General features: G+C 40.5%; 1 protein-coding gene across 1 annotated transcript in view; it reads left to right on the forward strand.

Annotated features, from left to right (window-relative positions):
* The first annotated feature begins 1,124 nt into the window (after positions 1-1,124).
* b3galt1b (UDP-Gal:betaGlcNAc beta 1,3-galactosyltransferase, polypeptide 1b) overlaps positions 1,125-21,348 on the forward strand; it is a 963,041-nt gene continuing 942,817 nt past the window's right edge. Inside the window, exon 1 of the mRNA XM_039757538.1 lies at positions 1,125-1,196. The gene's annotated coding sequence lies outside the window, so the exon portion shown is untranslated. The remainder of the gene's footprint in view (positions 1,197-21,348) is intronic.

Consider the following 21,348-nt stretch of genomic DNA (forward strand, 5'->3'; position numbering starts at 1 on the left):
TGGTTTCCTGGTAATGTATCATCAGTTTATTGATTTTGCATTTCATTTTAAAATTTTGAAATGTGCGCTGTGAACAGAGCTATATAAAATAAAGGCAGATTTAAAAAGCTGGTTAGAAGAATAGCGAATCGCGAAGCGCACTGTTTATTATTAACTGTTAGCGGAAGACGCAACCTGAAAGCCTAGCATCTGTTTGCTGTAACTGACAATCTACATATGTAATTTATTATTATTATTATAATTACTATTATTTAGTTATATTTAAAACTGGTTTAAAACGAATTTTTACATTTAAATTGGTTCCCTATTACCACTCAGCCCCGTGGTCTCAAATTCGGCTTCATAAGGAACTCAACGTATTCCGAATCCGCCCCTTTCCTCCCAAAGTTTCACAGCAGATTTTAGCGCCGGTTATAAACGGCTTTTTCCGAAGTGAGATCTGAGCGTTGATAGTAGTTTAAGAAGCCGCTCGAGTTTTATGGCTTAATTTAAATCTTTGATCCGGCGCTAATCACTTCACCAATTACCTGAAACCAAAGAATTGGTAAATCCCCCGATTTCATTGCGCTCATCGGGCGCCCGTGTTGACACTTAAGTGCAGCAACTGCGTCTTCCATTCAAAGTTCTCCCTGTTTTCATCCACAGATGTCCTGCTTTAAGGTGTCATGGATGTAAGACAGCAGGGGGTGGGTCTTCTCTGACTGGGATGCAGCACTATAAATCACATAGCAGACCCCTTTCTTTTTTCCTCGCTCATCACTATAAGACAGACACGAGATTAAAAGTAAAGCATCAGCTTCTGGTACCCTTTTTCTCTTTAAGCTGTTCTTGGCCGCGTCGTCCAGACTTTGTCTTCTGTTATAAAAAATATACACCGGCCACCTCGGAGAGTGCAAACAGCACACAGATTTATCAAAATTCCCCTTCTCTTGCTACCAGGGCAGCGCAGCGGCGCACTCAACCTTGCTGCCCATCTGGCTTGTGTGGGGTCCTCCGTATTCTTGTACCGTGATTGGCGGAAAAATGCGGCGCCTTATCACTGATTGGTTGTCGTGCTCGTCACTCTACAGTCCTAGCCTATATGGTGCTATCATGTTTCTTAGCAGATAGACGGTCTCTAGCCTTGAGATTCTGATCTGGGGGATGCTCGTAGCATCAGTACCACTCGTCTCTGCGGGATGGAGACAATGTAATCGGTATGTACAAATATTTGCCTTGCACGTCGCATTTCACTTTGAAACCCTTCAACTCCCCGCTAGTGGTGACTGCATGTTATGTTGACATTTGGCTGAAATTTGCAATTTATGCATTCTTATAACCTTCACGTTAACCATTTCAAGACGTTCGCGGGATGCTTTATTCTAGTTAATGGTCTGTTGGTCTACCAGTCTGTGGAACAATGTGTGCATCAGCCATTGATATTTGTAGAGTATCATCCTGTAGAAACATTTCCTCCCACATGTGTCCTCCAGTAGGGTCGTGGACTATGAGGGAAAGCCTTAATAGGACTCGAATGGTATTCTATCCTGGGATCGGTTGATGGTGGTTGCGTGGACTGAGAGGGATGCTATCCTGCGCTTTTTATGTATTCTTTAGCAATAAGTAGTGGAGGTCAGTGAACATGGTGGGTAACATTCAGCGTTACTGTCGGCAAACTTTGTGCAACATCATCTCTGAAACAAAAGCCGCATGCCACCATGGGAAAAAGCAACCTTTCTTCTTAGTTTCCTGCCGCCCCTAAGCAACTCTAAAAGAATGAGCTTTCTTTCTTTCTTTCTTTCTTTCTTTCTTTCTTTCTTTCTTTCTTTCTTTCTTTCTTTCTTTCTGTTTGTGCAGCGTTCACATTCAAAAATGAAATGGCTTATTTTTATTTGACTTACAGTTTGCAAACTGAATCCATGCCAGACAGTGCGTGCTTTTACAATCCGGCATAAGACGTAGCCAAGGGGTGCGCAGTTTATGCCTTATAATGAAGGAGTTCCGTTATCATAAAACCCGAGACTCCGATTGATAGACTGAAGTGAGTGGTCTTCAGTCCTCTCACACAGGGACCGCCGCATAAGGTTGGGGACGACTTGAATTGTTTTTGTCCGAATTTCAGCACTTTAAGTACAGGGCCACCTTTGTTTGCCTGAAAGACATGTTTGCTATTTGGAATTTACTTATTTAAGTAGATTATGATGTTTGCATGTATCTGTATCATTATGTATATTACTGTAAATAAGAGTTAATAATGAAAAATGTTGAAAAATATAATCATTTGCACAACGAATCGCGAATCTATTATTATTATTATTATTGTTATTATTATTATTATTATTATGCAGCGTAGCATCGAACGCCAGTCCATTTAAGGGCAGAGTCCTCACAAAGCTCCTCTCATTCATGCAAGGCCTCTTTAAAGTAACGTCTAAGTCTAAGAGATGTGGGAGGAATCGGGACAGCTCGGAGAAAACACACATGGTGGAAGCTGCGGGCTCCACTCGGCAGGGCAGAGATAACGACGGCATGCAGTGATAACTGCAGCGATGATATAATAATAATAATAATAATAATAATAATAATAGTTATTGTTTTGCAATGTAGCATATAGAACACCAGACAGAAAACCAGCCCAGATCGGATGCGGGTCCATTGCAGCCCAGACTCCTTCCACATGCAGTCTCTCTCATTTCAGCCCCCATGCTTAAGGAATGTGAGAAGAAATGGAACTACCCTAAGAACATCCACATAGTGCGAGGGCAAAAAAGTGTGTTTCTATTCGAGTGAGTGTGGGAATTCTGTATGCCTAAATAGATAACATATCAATTAATATGCTTCTTGCTTGAATTTACATATTATTCTGTATTTCTATTTGTCTGGAACATTCTGTAAGGTTGACTAAGTATGGGGTTGTGTACTGTATGTGTATATTCAGTACATACCAGACTGTCCTGAAGTCGAAGTATAGTATATATGCCTACATCTGTGGGATCACATCACTGTTACCAGTTCTTCAACGAGCAGTAACCAGAAGAATCCCAAAAGTGACAGCAGCATGTTGCGCATTCCAGCACGTACAATCACCCTCGGTGCTGCGCAACGCTGGTTCATTTGGAACGTGAGGGTAGGTCGAGCCTAATGGCAGCCACCAAAACACCCACACACACCTCACAACGGGCGGCGGAGGACACAACACATGAGCGTTAGAGAAAGCAGGTACTTAGCTTGGCATTTAATACTCAGTTAACTTGAAACACACAGCTGAGAAGACACCACATCAGCATTGTCAAACAAGAGTCTGCAACATTACGAACAGCTATGGTGTCAAGGACTCAGGCTTGTCTTTTTATGTTAAGGCGGCTTGGTTCGGAGAAAAGATGCAAAGGTTGGTGGACTTTCTGACTTATACAACAAGATAGCCTGCAAATATTAACTCATGAACACAAATTAGAGAGCAATAAAAGGTAGAGTAGCTCCGAGTTTCAGTCAAATATCTTTTGTAAAATAACTTCATAAAATCTTTCTGTCGCAGTCTTTCTCCAGGTACCCATAATATTCTCAATATAAGTATACTGTATATATATATATATATATAATTCACACACGCACACTATATGAACAGTTAATCTGGTGTAGAATATGGAAAAGGCGAAAATTATATACATAAAACAAAACTCATAAATCATAGTGGCGTATTAATTATTGATTCAATTTTGTGCACGCCACAGTGAGCACACGCAACTCTTATTTCTTACAGTAGAAATTTGAGTCAATGGTTTAAAAATATCGTAACGCTTAGGCAAAAATAAATAAGAGTTCAGCACTTATTATATGTACAGTTTACCGATGCGCTTAGATTCTCTCGCTAAAAGTCCGCCTTTGTTTACAGAGCGCGTTTCCGAATCATTTCAGTTAGTAAAGCGCTCATTTTAATTTCAAACAGTACTGCGTGCTACATTTTAATTAAGATGGGACAGAGTGTATATTCTTACAGCAGTTATCTATCTATTTATCTATCTATCTATCTATCTATTTATCTATCTATCTATCTATCTATCTATCTATCTATCTATCTATCTATCTATCATAGGTTTCTCAGGTGTTAGATACATGATATGAGTCAATGTCTAATGCAGCACAATTTGTGCTTATCATAAGTGCCTGCTTTATCATAAGCACACATTATTATGTTTCAAATATACCTCCCGGCACACGAGTCATTGGTTCAAACACCAGTCCAACACTCCTTGTGGTTTTCTTTCTCTCCCCGAGCCCGCAAGCTTCTCCGGCGGTGTCCTCCCACATGCCACCTGGCTTGGCTGATACGCAAAGTTCAGAAGCCCCCCGACCCCAAACCGCGTGTAGTCTCAGTGTTTGCAGTACGAGGCTATCATCCAGTCCACGTTTGGCTCCCACCTTTTGTAAGATGCTGCTGCTGCTGCCGCTGTACATGCGCGACACTGAATTAAGAGTAAGTCGGTTTAAAAAATGAATGAAAATGCCAGCCTCGTTTCCGCTCGGAAAAATACAGTATCTCTTTACTTAACGTTACGAAGGAAAAACAAAATCTTAACATCGTTATTTTTTTAAATCCGTGCTGGCTCAGTGTTTGTGTTTGGGTCTCCTAGCATTTGGACTCTGGTTTGATAAACAGACGGGGTCCCTCATTGGAGTACAGTTGTATCCCCGAGCAAGTTTTGGGTGCTCTCTCGGGACGCATAGCTATGTATGTCTGATAAACAGTTGACCTGCGTCCCGTCTAGGGATAACTCTTTTTTTTTTATCTTGCCTACCTTGTTGCTGCTGGAATCGGCTCCGGTTGCTCGCGACTGCTGGCGTCCATTTCCCCAGATTTTAGATAGCAGGAAAACATTAGAATGACATGAACACGAGATGGACTTAAAGAAAAGGGTCACATCGATTTCAGCGTACAGAATATATGGCTAAACGGAAAGTGACTTGCGTGCTCATGTGTCTGTGTGAGTCGTGATTTGAGCTCTAGAGTCCAGCATTTGGAAACAATGGTCGGGAATAGCGAAATAAATGAATAATAGTGTGTGTAGGTGTTTACCCCCCGTTTTAATGGAGAATTGCTGGTCAGCACTAAACACAAGATGAGCACAGCTATGTGCGGATGGCAGAGCAGTGAATACTCACGCATGCTTCACTCATCTATCTATCTATCTATCTATCTATCTATCTATCTATCTATCTATCTATCTATCTATCTATCTATCTATCTATCTATCTATCTATCTACATGGATTCAACAAGTATTCTGACCATTCACTTTCTGCACACATTATGTTGCATATTTAATTTTAAATTAATAAATTTGCCATTTTTGTCTATCAATCTATACTCAACAGTCCATAATGACAAAGTGAAAACATGTTTTCAGAAAGGTTTACAAATTTATTAAAAATCAAAAACTGATACCTCTGATTTACTTAAGTATTCAGACCCTTTGCTATGTTACTCCAATTTTGTCAGCAGGTGCCTCCTATTTGCTTTCATTCTCCTTGATAAGTTTTGAGAACCTGATCTGAGGCCACCTATGGCAGACTGAATTGACTGGACATCATTTAGAAAGGCCCTCATCTGTGTGTAGATGGTCTCACGTGTTCACACTGAATTTCAGAACAAAAACCAAGCCATCTCTGTAGATGTCCGCAATCAAACTGTGGTGAGGCACAGATGAGGGCAAGGGGATAAAAAAATTTTCTAAACCTTTGAGTGTTCCCAGAAACATAGCGGCCTCAATAATTGGGAAATGGAAGAAGTTTGGAACCAACTGGACTCTCCCTAGACTTGGTTGTCCAGCCAAGCTGAACAACTGGGGAGGTGACCAAGAATTCATTGGTCACTCTAATAGAGCTTCAGAAGTCCTTTGTTAAGATGGAAGACTCTGTTGGAAGGACGGCCATTTCAGTAGCATTTCATCAATCAGGTGTTTATAGTAGAGTGGCGAGACTAAAGACACTCTCGTGTAAAAGACATAGGACAGCTCACTTGGAGTTTCATTTAATTGGAGTCTGGTCTGAATAGACAAAAACTAAACACCCTGTGGCAGAACTCAAAGCACTATGTCTAGTGAAGACCATGCACTGCTCATCACCTAAGGTGGGAAAGCTTGTTGGAAGGAATTTCATCTCAGCAGAACTCCATCAATCAGGCATTTATGGCAGAGTGGCTAGACAGAAAGCCCCCCATTGAGTAAAAAGCATATGATGGCATTTAAATAACTCTGAGAGCACAAGGAAGAAGGTTCTCTTGTCTGATGAAACAAAAATTTAACTACTTGGGCTGAACTCCAAACATTGTGTCCTATGAGGACCAGGCACTGCTTATTACCTGCCCAACACCATCTTTACAGTGAAACATGGTGGTGGTAGCATCACACTATGGGTGAGCTTATACAGCAAGACTGGTCAGAACTGAGGGAAGGATGAGTGCAGCCCAATGCAGAGGGGTACTTGAAGAAAACCTGCTCCAGAGTACTCAGGAACTCAGACTGAGGTGACTGATCATCTTTCAGCACAACCATGACCCGAAGCATACAACCCAGACAACACTGGAATGGCTTCGGGGCAAGTCTCAGAGTGTCCTTTAGTGGCCCAGCCAAAGCCCAGACTTAGACCCCATAGACCATCTGTGGAGAGACCTGAAGATGCCTGTTTACAGACACTTCCCATCCAATATAATAGAGCTGGAGAGGGTCAGCCAGGAAGAATGAAAGAAGCTGCCCAAATCCAGGTGAATGTAAGGTCTGAATACTGATATGAATGAGAATTTTATTTTTACATTTTTAGTAAATTTGTAAACCTTTTTGTAAACCAGTTTTTACTTTGTCATTATGGGTTATATTGAGTGTAGACTGATGGGATGAAATGGCAAAATTATCTATTTAAAATGAACAACACAATACAGTGTAAAGAAAGCGAAGGGGTCTGGATATGAAGGGGTTTGAACACTCACTGAGTTCGTTCGTTCGTTCGCTCGTTCGATCTATCTATCTATCTATCTATCTATCTATCTATCTATCTATCTATCTATCTATCTATCTATCTATCTATCTATCTATCTATCTATTATATTACACATTCATCTGTCTGTCTCTGTCTATATATCTATTGTATAGTGTCTTTCCATCTATTTTTATATTGTTTCTGCACCCATATCTCTGGTACAATATGATTATATTTTCATTCCTCAGTTGTGAGAAAAGTTTATTTGTTAATTTCTGGCAACAGCAATAGCAGAGAGAAGATACCTGTGTGAAATTGAATTCCTTTCAATATTTGCTTAGGATGGCTCTTTGTTTATTTTATTTTACTGGTTATATTTCATCTTTTTGTGTACCATTGCATAGAAGTGATGTGTTTGATAATAAACAGCGACACTTCTTAATAATGCCTTTCATCACACAATAATTCCGCTGGGTTAACAAACTGGCACTCGGTTTTATAAACACAAATGGACGACTTCTGCTCAGTTTCTTACCACCTGAGTCGAGTAAAAGCTGAAAGCCCCCTTTATGAATTCTGGCTTTTATGTTTTCTGCCCTCATTCATTGGTGGCTGAGGCTTCTTCTTTACGCTCTTGTAGATGATATTCTATATTTTGTGCTTTTGCTGGTGAACAGTCTCCTTTTTTAAATCACTAAACTTAGCAGTAAATATTTAAATCATTTTACCAATATTCTATGCTTCTGGTTCAATCTAACTGTCCATCTCCTCCATTTTATAATTTCATTGTACTCTAAGCCAGACTGCTAGCACTTATTTAGCCTTGTTGGAGGAAGGACTTAAGTTTAAAGAGCTGTATAGCGACTTTATTGTTCTTTCTTTCTTTCTTTCTTTCTTTCTTTCTTTCTTTCTTTCTTTCTTTCTTTCTGCCATCCTTTTCCAGCAGGTCTATAAATTGTATCATCCAGCTCTTCATTGTTGAATGCAGCTCAAGTGTTGCCAGTTTCAGGTTTGTTTTGAACATGAATACAAAGTGCAGAATTAATTTCAAGTGGATTGACAATTATTTTTCTCGTGAGGAAGTGACTGGAACAGGCGAGTTTTCTCTGAACTGATTTAAGTTCATCTCATGTCAAGCCCCCTGCAAATAGCTTCTTGGCAGGCTCTCAATTAAAATAAAAAATAAAAAAGCAGACTTTTGGAATGACACAGACTAATGGCTGCCTGCAAGATAATCATTTAGAAATCAGTTTATGGGGTGCAGCCTTGTTTTGAATTATGGGACTAAAAATAAATAGAATGAATATGGATTGGCCTGCAGCTCATTGGTTTTGGGTAAATCTGAAAGTCAGGTTTTCTGTTGCAGACCGCCTGGCCTCTTGTAACACAGGATTTGGTTTCTCTCCTTCATTCGGGTCTCCCATTGGCTTCAAGCAGTTTTTCAGTTTATGTCTCGATTTGTGATGTCTGTTCATTTCCAGGTGGGCTTGCATTTTTGTCAGTATGGCCTTCGTGTAACTTTTTGTAGTCAGGTCAGGTCAGGTTGGGGAGCATACACTGGTAGACTGGTAGAGAGTGCTGTCTGAGGAGTTTCAGTGTCTTGGATAAAACCCGTTACAACATGATGTTGTTACAAAATCTTCAGGTCAAATTTCATCCGCTTCAGTGTTTGAAATCAGTAAAAGTACTCTACATGTCATGTGTTCACGATGAAATTTGTGACATTTCCTGCGCTTCAAAAAAAAAAAAAAAATTATAATTAACAAACATTTTTAAAAAACTCCCATCATTTATCCATCCATCCATCCATTTTCTAACCCGCTGAATCCGAATACAGGGTCACGGGGGTCTGGTGGAGGCAATCCCAGCCAACACAGGGCACAAGGCAGGAACCAATCCTGGGCAGGGCGCCAACCCACCGCAGGGCACACACAAACACACCCACACACCAAGCACACACTAGGGCCAATTTAGAATCTCCAATCCACCTAACCAGCATGTCTTTGGAATGTGGGAGGAAACCGGAGCGCCCGGAGGAAACCCATGCAGACACGGGGAGAACATGCAAACTCCACGCACGGAGGACCCGGGCCCATCATTTATACATCTTCTAAATAATGTTTACCTTGCCCTTCCTTTTGGGTCAGCTCTGGCTCTCCATTGCCTTTAATGGATTTTTTTACTGCATTTAGGGTAGTTTGTTTGTGCATTTCAGATTTTATCTGTTCTGAAAGTTATGATCATCACTACTGCAGGCTAAAATGGTCACTCAGTATACAGTAGGTTTAGGGTGAATAATCTGATTTCTAGGGCACTTTAAAGAGAATGTGGGAATGGAGTCAAAAAACACCCAACAGTCATGGCATTGACTCAGCATTTAAAGACAATGTTGAGGTTAATTATGTTAACAAGAAGAGATTTTTTATTATCTATCTATCTATCTATCTATCTATCTATCTATCTATCTATCTATCTATCTATCTATCTATCTATCTATCTATCTATCTATCTATCTATCTATCTATCTATCTATCTATCTATCTATACAATATAATACAATTTATTTTTGTATAGCCCAAAATCACACAGGAAGTGCCACAATGGGCTTTAACAGGCCCTGCCTCTTGACAGCCCCCCAGCTTTGATTCTCTGAGAAGACAAGGAAAAACTCCCAATAAAAAAACCTTGTAGGGAAACATGGAAGAAACCTTGGGAAAGGCAGTTCAAAGAGAGACCCCTTTCCAGGTAGGTTGGGCGTGCAGTGGGTGTCAAAAAGAAGGGGGTCAATACAATACAATACACAGAACAGAACAAATCCTCAATACAGCATAATAATAAAGATTTTAGAAGTACGGAGCAGAATGTAACAGTAGATGATATCACATAATAAGATTTGGATATTTTTAGAGTCCTGGAGACCTCATCCATCAAGCTGCCTTCCCATTTGGCCATTCCATGGCTGAAACATTGCTCGGCCAGCCAATCCGATGAAAGGACCCCTCTTTCCCATGATTTCTGTGATCCTCCATCAGGGATGACTTTACCACAGGCAGGCAAACAACTTGTCAGGTGGGCCGTGGCACCAAGTGCCACATTTGAGTACCGAGAAGAGAAACAGAATAGGTTAGGGTTAGTAACAAATTATAACTATCATGTTACTTATGTTTTAGTGCTAATGACTAACAACAGAGATGCAGTCTGTACAGTTAATCAGCAGCTCTAGTCAGGGTGTGCTAAACTGAAGTAGTGAGTCTTCAGCTGAGATTTAAAGGCTGGGACCGAAAGGGCATCTCTTAATGTAGCAGGCAGACGATTCCACAGTTTAGGGGCCCTGTAACTAAAAGCTCGACCTCCCACTGTTATTTTATTAATCCTTGGAATCCTAAGCAGACCGACATCTTGAGATCTTAATGTGCGCTCAGGTTTGTAAGTCATGATAAGTTCAGACAAGTAAGCCGGACCTCGGCCATTTAATGCTTTATATGTTAAAAGGAGGATTTTGAAATCTGCCCTAAATTTAACTGGGAGCCAGTGTAAGGATTTAAGAACTGGAGTTATGTGTTTGTATTTTCTTGTTCTTGTAATAATTCTTGCAGCCGCATTTTGGATTAACTGGAGGCTGTATAAAGAACAGTTTGAACATCCAGTGAACACCGCATTGCAGTAGTCAATCCTACTAGAGATAAATGCATGAATTAATTTCTCAGAATCCTGTTTATTTAGAAAGCGCCTTAATTTCCTAACATTTTTAAGATGGAAGAAACATGTTTTGGACGACTTTGTAATATGTGCTTTAAATGACATGCTACTGTAGAATCAAAGATAACTCCTAGATTGCGGGCTGATTCAGTAAAATTAATTGGGATTCCAACTGAGTTAAATGATGACAAAATATTGCTGTGATCAGCGTCATTTCCTGCAACAGTTAACATCTCTGTTTGATCCGTATCTATCTATCTATCTATCTATCTATCTATCTATCTATCTATCTATCTATCTATCTATCTATCTATCTATCTATCTATCTATCTATCTATCTATCTATCTATTTAGTGCCTTTTTCTATTTATCTAGCCATCTGTCTATCTATACATACAAACATATATAAAGGCTAAGATCTATCCATCTTTCACTTGATTACTCAGAACTACTGGGGCTGGAAGCTGATTGTGGTCTTGATCAAAAGGTTATAATCTGATACATACTGGTATTGATATAGTGGCAACCTCACCAAATCGACCTGTGCTCAGGGGTTTCTTATGGCAAAGTGATAGACGAGCAAAGTGACACAGCCGAAAGAAAAAGTACAGCAGCTATGTCTGCTGTGGGTCAAGCGAATCGCAGAAGCCAATGACACAATAAGGATGACCATATAATGAAGAAGAGAAAGATGGAACATAATGTTATCTGTTGAACGTCACATGCGGGATGCAGAATAGGAGAATAAGAAAGATGGAGAAACACATGTGACTGGGGATCCACGTGTAACTACTAGGGCTGGAACGTTGATCTTGGTCTTCATTGAAAGCTGATGACCTGATAACGCTTAATCTCCTGGGACACGGTACATACATGTTCAGAACTCATAATTAAATGTATTGATAATATTAGGAAATTTAAAAAGAAGACCAGCAGCATGTAATGACACCCGATACTTGCTAGTGAATCATTCAATTTCCTATTTTTTAATGTATTATCCAGTATTTATTGATCAGCAGGGAAAGTATTATAATCGTCCAAAAACCTGACCTTGAGATTTTGATGAATCTCGATGTTTTAGATCTCCCTGAGTCTGATTTATTTTCTCGTATGGAAAGTATTGTAATCGTCCAAAAATTCAACTTCGAGATTTTGATGAATCTTGACATTTTAGACCTTATACCATTTTTGGAATTATACGTGTGTGTGTGTGTGTGTGTGTATGTATAACTTGATTACACTTTCACTTAGGTCAACCAAATTTTTCATACAAGCATCAGGTAAAAAAGTAGATTTCTATCAACTTTTGAGCTATTTCCGCTAACCAGAAGTGGTACTTTACCTTTTATTCATGCAGCTGCAGAGTCCGATTTATTCAACTTTACATAATCCTTGTCTTGCGGTTTACTCCTCAAATATCCATCCCCATACCTGAGTATACGAGGAGGTCTAGGGGAGACCACTCCCGATTTTTGAATTCTAATAACATTTCACATGCAAACAAACAGAAGAAAAGCCAAAACAGAAAACATCAAACATGTGCCTGAAATGGTAATGGATCACACTATCAGTAAACGCACATTGTCAGGGCGGCCAGGCTGGTGACGGTCACACCAAGAGTGAGTGAACTTGTAACTTTGTGCTTTTTGGGCTCACTGTGTGACCGAAATCGCCTGCCACTGAATGTCATTCTTTGTAAAGAAAGACGCCGTGACGCAGGATGACTGCACATGGCTAATGTCACGAGGCTTACATTCATTTTTCTTCCTCATTTGGACCAAGGACATTTTTTTTTTTTTTGCTACTTCAGTGCTTGTTTAGGTTTACATGCCTTCCAATTTGAGAAAGTTATATTATAAACTTAGAAGGATTAATGGCTGAGTGCTTCCTCCGAGCTGAAATGCTGCCCCAAGGTAAATAGTAAATGTATGTATGTATCAAAAACAGTAATTGAGTTTGAGAAAAGCCTTTGGTCTGCATTTGGGTGGACGTGCAGTCACAGCGGCATTTCATATTTTTTTTTTTAGAGAATGCTAATTAATTTACTTACCAGTAATGAATGTCAAGACCCAAAGAATTGAATTTACAGTCTGGTGGTTCCTGAATGATAAATTTACACTCATCATTCATCCATTTAAATTTAAACTCGTCACTCATCAATTTACAATGCTCCCCCCCACCACCCCCCATAAGCACTCCCCCAAAATCTCCCCCCACCAGAATTGAAATTCAGCATTCTGATTATTTATTCAATTAAACACCATCGTATTAGGTGGAGGGTTGCAGACCACCGGATTTCCTTGAGATGTCACGTTCTGCATTTCTGTGCAGCCGTAATTTCCGGCACGGTTATGTGATCTGACCGATGTGAGTGCCCAGAGTGACATGCCACACTGCTCTGTCAGTCAAGAGGGATCTGGTCGTTCGTGTGACAGGCGTCTAATGGAAGCGGGCAAGACTGATGGCGACAGCAGGCAGGTGCCTCTATATTTAGAATGGCACAAAGGTGGGCAGCAGTTTAAAAGAATAGCCCGTGCACAGGCCGCGGGGGGCAGAGTGTCGGGACAAAAAGAGTCACGCCAGCTGAGCTCAGCTGAGAGTGTGGGGGGCAAGCACAATATTGGGGTAGAGAGAGAGAGAGACCATGCTTTAGTTCAGGTGTGGCTTGGTTACTTCTAGAACATTCTTTACTTTGTGTGCCTTGGAATCGTGTCTGCAGTTGGCTAAGACAGCAACCCATCCATGTGCCATTCGGTGTCCAGAGACAGGGATATGAAACTGGGAGCCCAGTTCTGGGATCCTTAGGTAAGTAGTTTGTGACAGAGTGGGTGGGAAATCGAAGTAGTTAAGAAAACCATTGCTGATAATTCTTTTATACAACATTTATATTTATTTGCTTAGCTCAGCATTTCTCAACCTTTAAGTTTTCGAGTTTTCATAGCAGTTTTAATCGCACCCTCTTAGGAAAAGAAAGGAGCCCACTAATACCAATTTTTCTTTTTTTAATTAATGATATATCATAGATGCGTATTTTATTATAGCTATTTAACTTTTATCGACATTTATCTAACTCTATATTTATTGTTCTAGTATCAGAATGTAGTTTAAGTTAATTTGTTTTGGTTTCAATAGATGTATTTTTCATATTTTTGATTCCTGTTTTCTTTTTTTTCACATCTTCGCGCCCCCCTAGGGGGTCCGCCCCACAGTTTGAGAACCACTGGCTTAGCTGATGCTTTTATCCAAAGTGACTTACAAAAAAGGGGTCAACATAATCGAGTAACATCAGTCTGAAGGACTGTTTGGGAACAAGGGTACAAAATCGATCATCACAGACAAAGAGTTCAGAGCTAGCAAGTCCCAGATTTAGAAAACCAAACAGCCAGTTAGACACATTTTCACCAAATAAGAGGGTCTTCAAACACTTCTTGAAGAAATTGAGAGAGTCAGAGTTTCAAATGGAGGTGAGCATATATATACTCAGCAAAAAAAGAAACGTCCCTTTTTCAGGACTGTGTATTTCAACAATAATGATTTAAAAATCCAAATAACTTTACAGATCTTCATTGTAAAGGGTTTAAACAATGTTTTCCATGCATGTTCAATTAACCATAATCAATTAATTAACATGCACCTGTGGAATGGTCGTTAAGACCTTAACAGCTTACAGAAAGTAGGCATTTAAGGTCACAGTTCTAAAAACGCAGGACACTAAAGAGACTTGTCTACCGACTCTGAAAAACACCCAAAGAAAGAAGCCCAGGGTCCCTGCTCATCTGCGTGAACGTGCATTAGGCATGCTGCAGGGAGGCATGAGGACTGCTGATGTGGCTAGGGCAATAAATTGCCATGTCCGCACTGTGAGACGCCTAAGACAGCGCTACAGGGAGACAGGAAGGACAGCTGATCATCCTCGCAGTGGAAGACCACGTGTAACAACACCTGCACAGGATCGGTACATCCAAATATCACACCTGCGTGACAGGTACAGGATGGCCACAACAACTGCCCGAGTCACACCAGGAACACACAATCCCTCCATCAGTGCTCAGACTGTCCGCAATAGGCTGAGAGAGGCTGGACTGAGGGCTTGTAGGCCTGTTGTAAGGCAGGTCCTTACCAGACATCACCAGCAACAATGCCGCCTATGGGCACAAACCCACCTTCGCTGGACCAGACAGGAGTGGCAAAAAGTGCTCTTCACTGATGAGTCACGGTTTTGTCTCACCAGAGGTGATGGACGGATTTGTGTTTATCGTCGAAGGAATTGAGCATGTCTGGGACCTGTTGGATCGCAGGGTGAGGGCTAGGCCATTCCCCCCAGAAATGTCCAGGAACTTGCAGGTGCCTTGGTGGAAGCGTGGGGTAACATCTCACAGCAAGAACTGACAAATCTGGTCCAGTCCATGAGGAGGAGATGCACTGCAGTACTTCAAGCAGCTGGTGGCCACACCAGATACTGACTGGTACTTCTGATTTTGAGCCTCCCTTCATTCAGGGACACATTGTGAAACATTTTTAGTTTATGTCTTATGGTGTTGACTCTTTTAGTATTCATACAAATACTTACACATTAAGTTTACTGAAAGTAAAAACAGTTGAAAGTCAGAGGACGTTTCTTTTTTTGCTGAGTATATATACTGTATATATATATATATATATATAAAATCCTAAGTCTAAAAGTGCAATGATTTTAATGAAAGATTTTATGTGAGGTGGCATGGTGGCGCAGTGGGTAGTGCTGCTGCCTCGCAGTTAGGTGACCTGGGTTCGCTTCCCGGGCCCTTCCTGTGGAGTTTGCATGTTCTCCTCGTGTCTGCATGAGTTTCCTCCGGGTGCTCCGGTTTCCTCCCACAGTCCAAAGACATGCAGTTTAGGTGCTTTGGTGATTCTAAATTGTCCCTAGTGTGTGCTTTGGCGTGTGTGTGCCCTGCGGTGGGCTGGCACCCTGCCTGGGATTTGTTTCCTGCCTTTCTCCATGTGTTGGCTGAGATTGGCTCCCGCAGACCCCTGTGGCCCTGTAGTTAGGGTTGGATAATGGATGGATTTTATATGATGTTTTTGTGACTTTTTTGCCATGCTTTAAATCTGGCTTATTTTAAAACCTATGTACAATATATGTGTTTGGTATCATTCTTTATAGAATTTATTGAACTTTAATGTGATGTTGTTAGATTTTCAGATTTCTGTTCCATTTTTAAAATATCAAGAACTCATGTCCCGCTAGATGAGACTTTGTGCCAAGAGATTTAACGACACCCGGGGCCGGAAATAAAAGACAAAGAGTAGGACAGCTGCTGTACAGGCTTTTAAATGTTCGAAGCGCCACCTGAGATGCAGATCTTGCAGCACTGCATCAGCAAGCAGCTGATCGAGCAAAGAGGAGGTAAAAAAAAACTGTATTTGTTCCCCATTGTATCACCGTCTAAGAGGGGGGTTTCGGAGAAGCAACCGTGTCTCTTTGGGGTACGTTCAGCCCCCCTCTTCACAACGAGAGCGGGAGAGTGGCTGGCACGTAGCGAGCAGGGGGGAACCCCCTAGTGTATATGTATATACATATACAGTGGGTACGGAAAGTATTCAGACCCCCTTCAGTTTTTCACTCTTTGTTATATTGCAGCCATTTGCTAAAATCATTTTAATTAATTTATGATTTGCAGATTTATTAAAAAAAGAAAATTGAAATATCACATGGTCCTAAGTATTCAGACCCTTTGCTCAGTATTTAGTAGAAGCACCCTTTTGAGCTAATACAGCCATGAGTCTTCTTGGGAAAGATGCAACAAGTTTTTCACACCTGGATTTGGGGATCCTCTGCCATTCCTCCTTGCAGATCCTCTCCAGTTCTGTCAGGTTGGATGGTAAACGTTGGTGGACAGCCATTTTCAGGTCTCTCCAGAGATGCTCAATTGGGTTTAAGTCAGGGCTCTGGCTGTGTCCATTCAAGAACAGTCACAGAGTTGTTGTGAAGCCACTCCTTCGTTATTTTAGCTGTGTGCTTAGGGTCATTGTCTTGTTGGTAGGTAAACCTTCGGCCCAGTCTGAGGTCCTTAGCACTCTGGAGAAGGTTTTTGTCCAGCATATCCCTGTGCTTGGCCGCATTCATGTTTCCCTCAATTGCAACCAGTCGTCCTGTCCCTGCAGCTGAAAAACACCCCCACAGCATGATGCTGCCAGCGCCATGCTTCACTGTGGGGACTGTATTGGACAAGTGATGAGCAGTGCCTGATTGTCTCCACACATACAGCTTAGAATTAAGACCAAAAAGTTCTATCTTGGTCTCATCAGACCAGAGAATCTTATTTCTCACCATCTCAGAGTCCTTCAGGTGTCTTTTAGCAAACTCCAAGATAGAACTTTTTGGAATACTTAGGACCAAGTGATATTTCAGTTTTTCTTTTTTAATAAAACTGCAACAATTTCAAAAATTCTTTTTTTTGTCTGTCGATATGGAGTGCTGTGTGTACATTAATGAGGGAAAAAATTAATTTAAATGATTTTAGCAATATACTGTATAATATACTGTACAATGGAACCTCGGTTCATGAACGTCTCGGTACACGTACAAATCAGTTTACGACCAAAAAGTTCGCCAAACTTTTCCCTTGGTTCACGACCACACACTCGGTATACGAACAAGCCAGTTTAGTTTCCCTTTCGGTTTGTACATGTTCAGTCTCTCCCTGTGCATTTCCTGTGCAGCGAGCGAGCAAGAGAGAGAGAGAGCGCGATACACACAGGCGCACGAGAGAGAGACACACACAGGCGTGCAAGAGACACACACACACACACACAGGCGCACGAGAGAGAGACACACACAGGCGCTCCAGGCTCGTGAGCGAGCGAGAGAAGGAGGGCTGGACGCAGAAGGTAGAAAAGGCTCGTTTTTGTTTTCAGTTCTGTTTACAGCGATCGGTTCATAGCGTGCATTGTGGCAATGTTACTTTTCTTGGTGGTTTATTAAATTACGGATTTTTCAAATGTTCATCTTCTTACCTGTGCTTAAAACTCGTTAAAAAAAAAGTGTTTTTAGCGAGCGGTTCCTAGCATTATAGCGCAAACTATTGCAGTGTAAGTTTTCTCTGTTATTCAAGGTTTTCTTAGTATTATTCAGTGTTTTTACATTTAGTTTACTATTACACTGTGCAATCTATGGTTTAATTAATTATATTTGTGCTTAAAAACTAAAAAAATATATATTTACATACAGTTTGTACGGTCTGGAACGGATTAATTGTATTTACATAAATACTATGGTGGAAATTGCTTCGATTCACGACCAAATTGGTTTACGACCAGAGTGGAACCGATATATATATATATATATATATATATATATATATATATATATATATATATATATATATATATATATATATATATATATATATATATATATATATATATATAAAATAGATCAACAGGAAGTGATGTAATAAGCAGGTGTCAAAAAGCAGGTCGTCCTCTAGAGGTGGGACTTTGAGGGGTGGAAGCAGAACTGACATCATAAGCCAGAAGCATTGGATGAAAGGTGAGAACCAATCCTAGATATGGTGCTAGTCCATCAGAGGGCCAATTAATGGATGTAACAAGTGATATGGATGTGGGGGATAAACCCACACAGGCACAAGGACAACTTGCAGTCTAAACATACAATACATATTGGTCGACCTTGGATTTGAACCCAGGACTATGGAGCTGTGAACCAGCAGCGTTAACCACTGTGCCACCAAGCCTCTCTGATCTCAATATGCAGCCTTCAATTAACTTCTGAAGCCTCCTACTCCATTGCAGGGTTTCAGGGAGTAGCAAACTATCTTCAGGTTGTGGGTGCAAGACAGGAAACAACTCAGTGGGCTGCCAGTCTGTTGCAGGCCTTAGTCACTCATGCTAGACACACAACAAAAATGAAAACACCACATGGACAGCAGAAGGGCAGTGCAACTTAATTATGTAATATAGGAAAGATTTGCTGCGGTGGGCTGGCGCCCTGCCCGGGGTTTGTTTCCTGCCTTGTGCCCTGTGTTGGCTGGGATTGGCTCCAGCAGACCCCGTGACCCTGTAGTTAGGATATAGTGTGTTGTATAATGGATGGATGGATGGATGGATGGAAAGATTTGTATATGTATATTAACAGTGCATATAAAAAGGATTCACCCTTTTGGAAGTTTTCACATTTTATTGTTCACCAACATTGGCTCACAGCTGATTTCATTTGGCCTTTTTGACATGGATCAACAGAAAAAGAAACTCTTTAATGTCAACATGACAACTATGGAGTCGTATTAGGGTCATGGAAAAGATTAAAAAAAAAACAGATTCAGTGAAGAAAAAAAATGTGCATTTCGAGAAAAAATTCAACATAATGACTTTATTCTTGACATTTCCACTTTAATCTCGCAGTTTATGCCAAGATTAGAGTCAACATTTCCACTTTAAACCCTTCTTTTTTCTTGCTCTAGTTTAACTTTGCCATGTCGTGTTTAATTTACTAGTGTCACACAGTTGCGAATAGGAGGAAACTGAGTGGATCAAAAGAAGGTAAATCCACGGCAGGCCAGGGGGTGGCGAGGTGCGCTATACCATCCTCTGTTCATTCTGCAGGCCAAATATAGTAAAACCTGCCCGATCTCTCTTCAAAGACGTCACTTCTGGTTCCGGTGATCCCAAAAGACATCACTTCCAGTTCCGGGGGCCTCAAAGATGTCACTTCTGGTCCCGGCACCCCAAAAGACGTCACTTCTGATTCCGGCATCCAAGATGACATCACTTCCTGGTCTATAAAGATGCCATTTTGTCTTAACAAAATCAGTTCAACTTTGAGAACTCGCCCTGTGCACTTCAGTGCTAATTTAAACCTTTGCAGGCAGGTATAATATATGGATGGCTGCCCCAAACCTTTTTGTGTGTCCAATAGCTGAATTTATTTACACTAGATTTTCTCAAACTCCACAATAACTAACATACACCTGGGGAACCCTTGCTGGAAGGCAGCAGTGCACTGTGCCCCCACATGTTGAATATCATGAATATGATATCAAGTATTTATCTTAGCATCCTAAATGTTCAGACAGCAGGAATATCATGAAGTGAATGTATTCTGTGTGGCGATCGCTGCCTGCGGCTCCTCTCAGTGCAAGAGGAAGTCAGTTTAAGAAGCACGTAGTGATTAACAACTGGGTCTAAAAAACTTAACACAAAGCATTAAATGTGCTACGTTAGTTATGACGGGGTTCGAGAAGATCTAGTAAATTAAACTTGATTTTAAGATGAATTTTACGATGTTCTACTTTAATAACAAACTACGAGACTAAAGTCAACATGTCGACTTTAAGTGTCGAGATTAAAGTAGAAATTTTGAGAATAAAGTCGGCATGTTGACTTTATTCTCGACATACGCTTTTTTTTCTTCTTCAATGTGTCTGTATTTTCTTCTCTGTAGCCCTAATATACTCCCATAGACAACAGATCTCCGAAAAGTGGTCTAAATTAATTCCGAATGTAAACCATAAAATAATTGATTTCATAAGTGTCTGCCCCCTTCAAGTCAGCAGTTAGTAGATGGCAGCCATGACAGATCTGTGTACACAGGTGTCTCTCTTTCTCTACCAGCCTTGCACATCCGGACTCTTGACATCTCTCCTCATTCTTCTTTGCGACGCTGCTCAGGTTCGGTCAGGCTGCATGGTGATCGTGAATGAACCCTAACCCTAACAAACTTAACATCACAGGATGAGGTAGCAACTGTAACCCTAACGCCTAATGTTAAGTCAGTAGACACCATAAAAGATAACTCTATACATCAAACGTCTAATGTTAAACAATAAAAGATCATGGATATTAAAGATAAGATGTAACATAGACAAACTTACCCGATCCCAATTCTAAACTTAACATCACAGGATGAGGTGGCAACTGTAACCCTAACGCCTAATGTTAAGTCAGTAGACAACAGAAAAGATAACTTTATACATCAAACGTCCAATGTTAAACAATAATAGATTATAAATATTAAAGATAAGATGTAACATAGACAAACTTACCCGATCCCAATTCTAAACTTAACATCACAGGATGAGGTGGCAACTGTAACCCTAACGCCTAATGTTAAGTCAGCAGACAACATAAATGATAACTTTATACATGGTACGTCTAATTTTAAACAATAAAAGACTAAAATATTAAAGATAAGAGGTAACATAGACAAACTTACCCGATCCCAATTCTAAACTTAACATCACAGGATGAGGTAGCAACTGTAACCCTAACGCCTAATGTTAAGTCAGTAGACAACATAAATGATAACTTTATACATCAAACGTCTAATGTTAAACAATAAAAGATTATAAGTATCAAAGATAAGATCTGACATAGACAAACTTGCCCGATCCCAATTCTAAACTTAACATCACAGGAGGAGGTAGCAACTGTAACCCTAGCGCCTAATGTTAAGTCAATATACAACATAAAAGATAACTTTGTGAATTAGACGTCTAAATTTAAAGAATAAAGGATTAAAGTTATAAAGACAAGATATAACATAGACAGACCTTTCCGACCCAAATTCTAAACATATCACAGGATGAGGTAACAAGTATAATTTCAGCACCTTGTGTTAAGGACCGGGAATAGGGAGATACACAAAGGACAACAAAACAGGAGGATTGTCAGTCAGGTTAAGATTAGTATTAGGGAAAGA

The sequence above is a fragment of the Polypterus senegalus genome, chromosome 6 (genome assembly GCF_016835505.1).
Source record: "Polypterus senegalus isolate Bchr_013 chromosome 6, ASM1683550v1, whole genome shotgun sequence".
Classification (NCBI taxonomy): Eukaryota; Metazoa; Chordata; class Cladistia; order Polypteriformes; family Polypteridae; genus Polypterus; species Polypterus senegalus.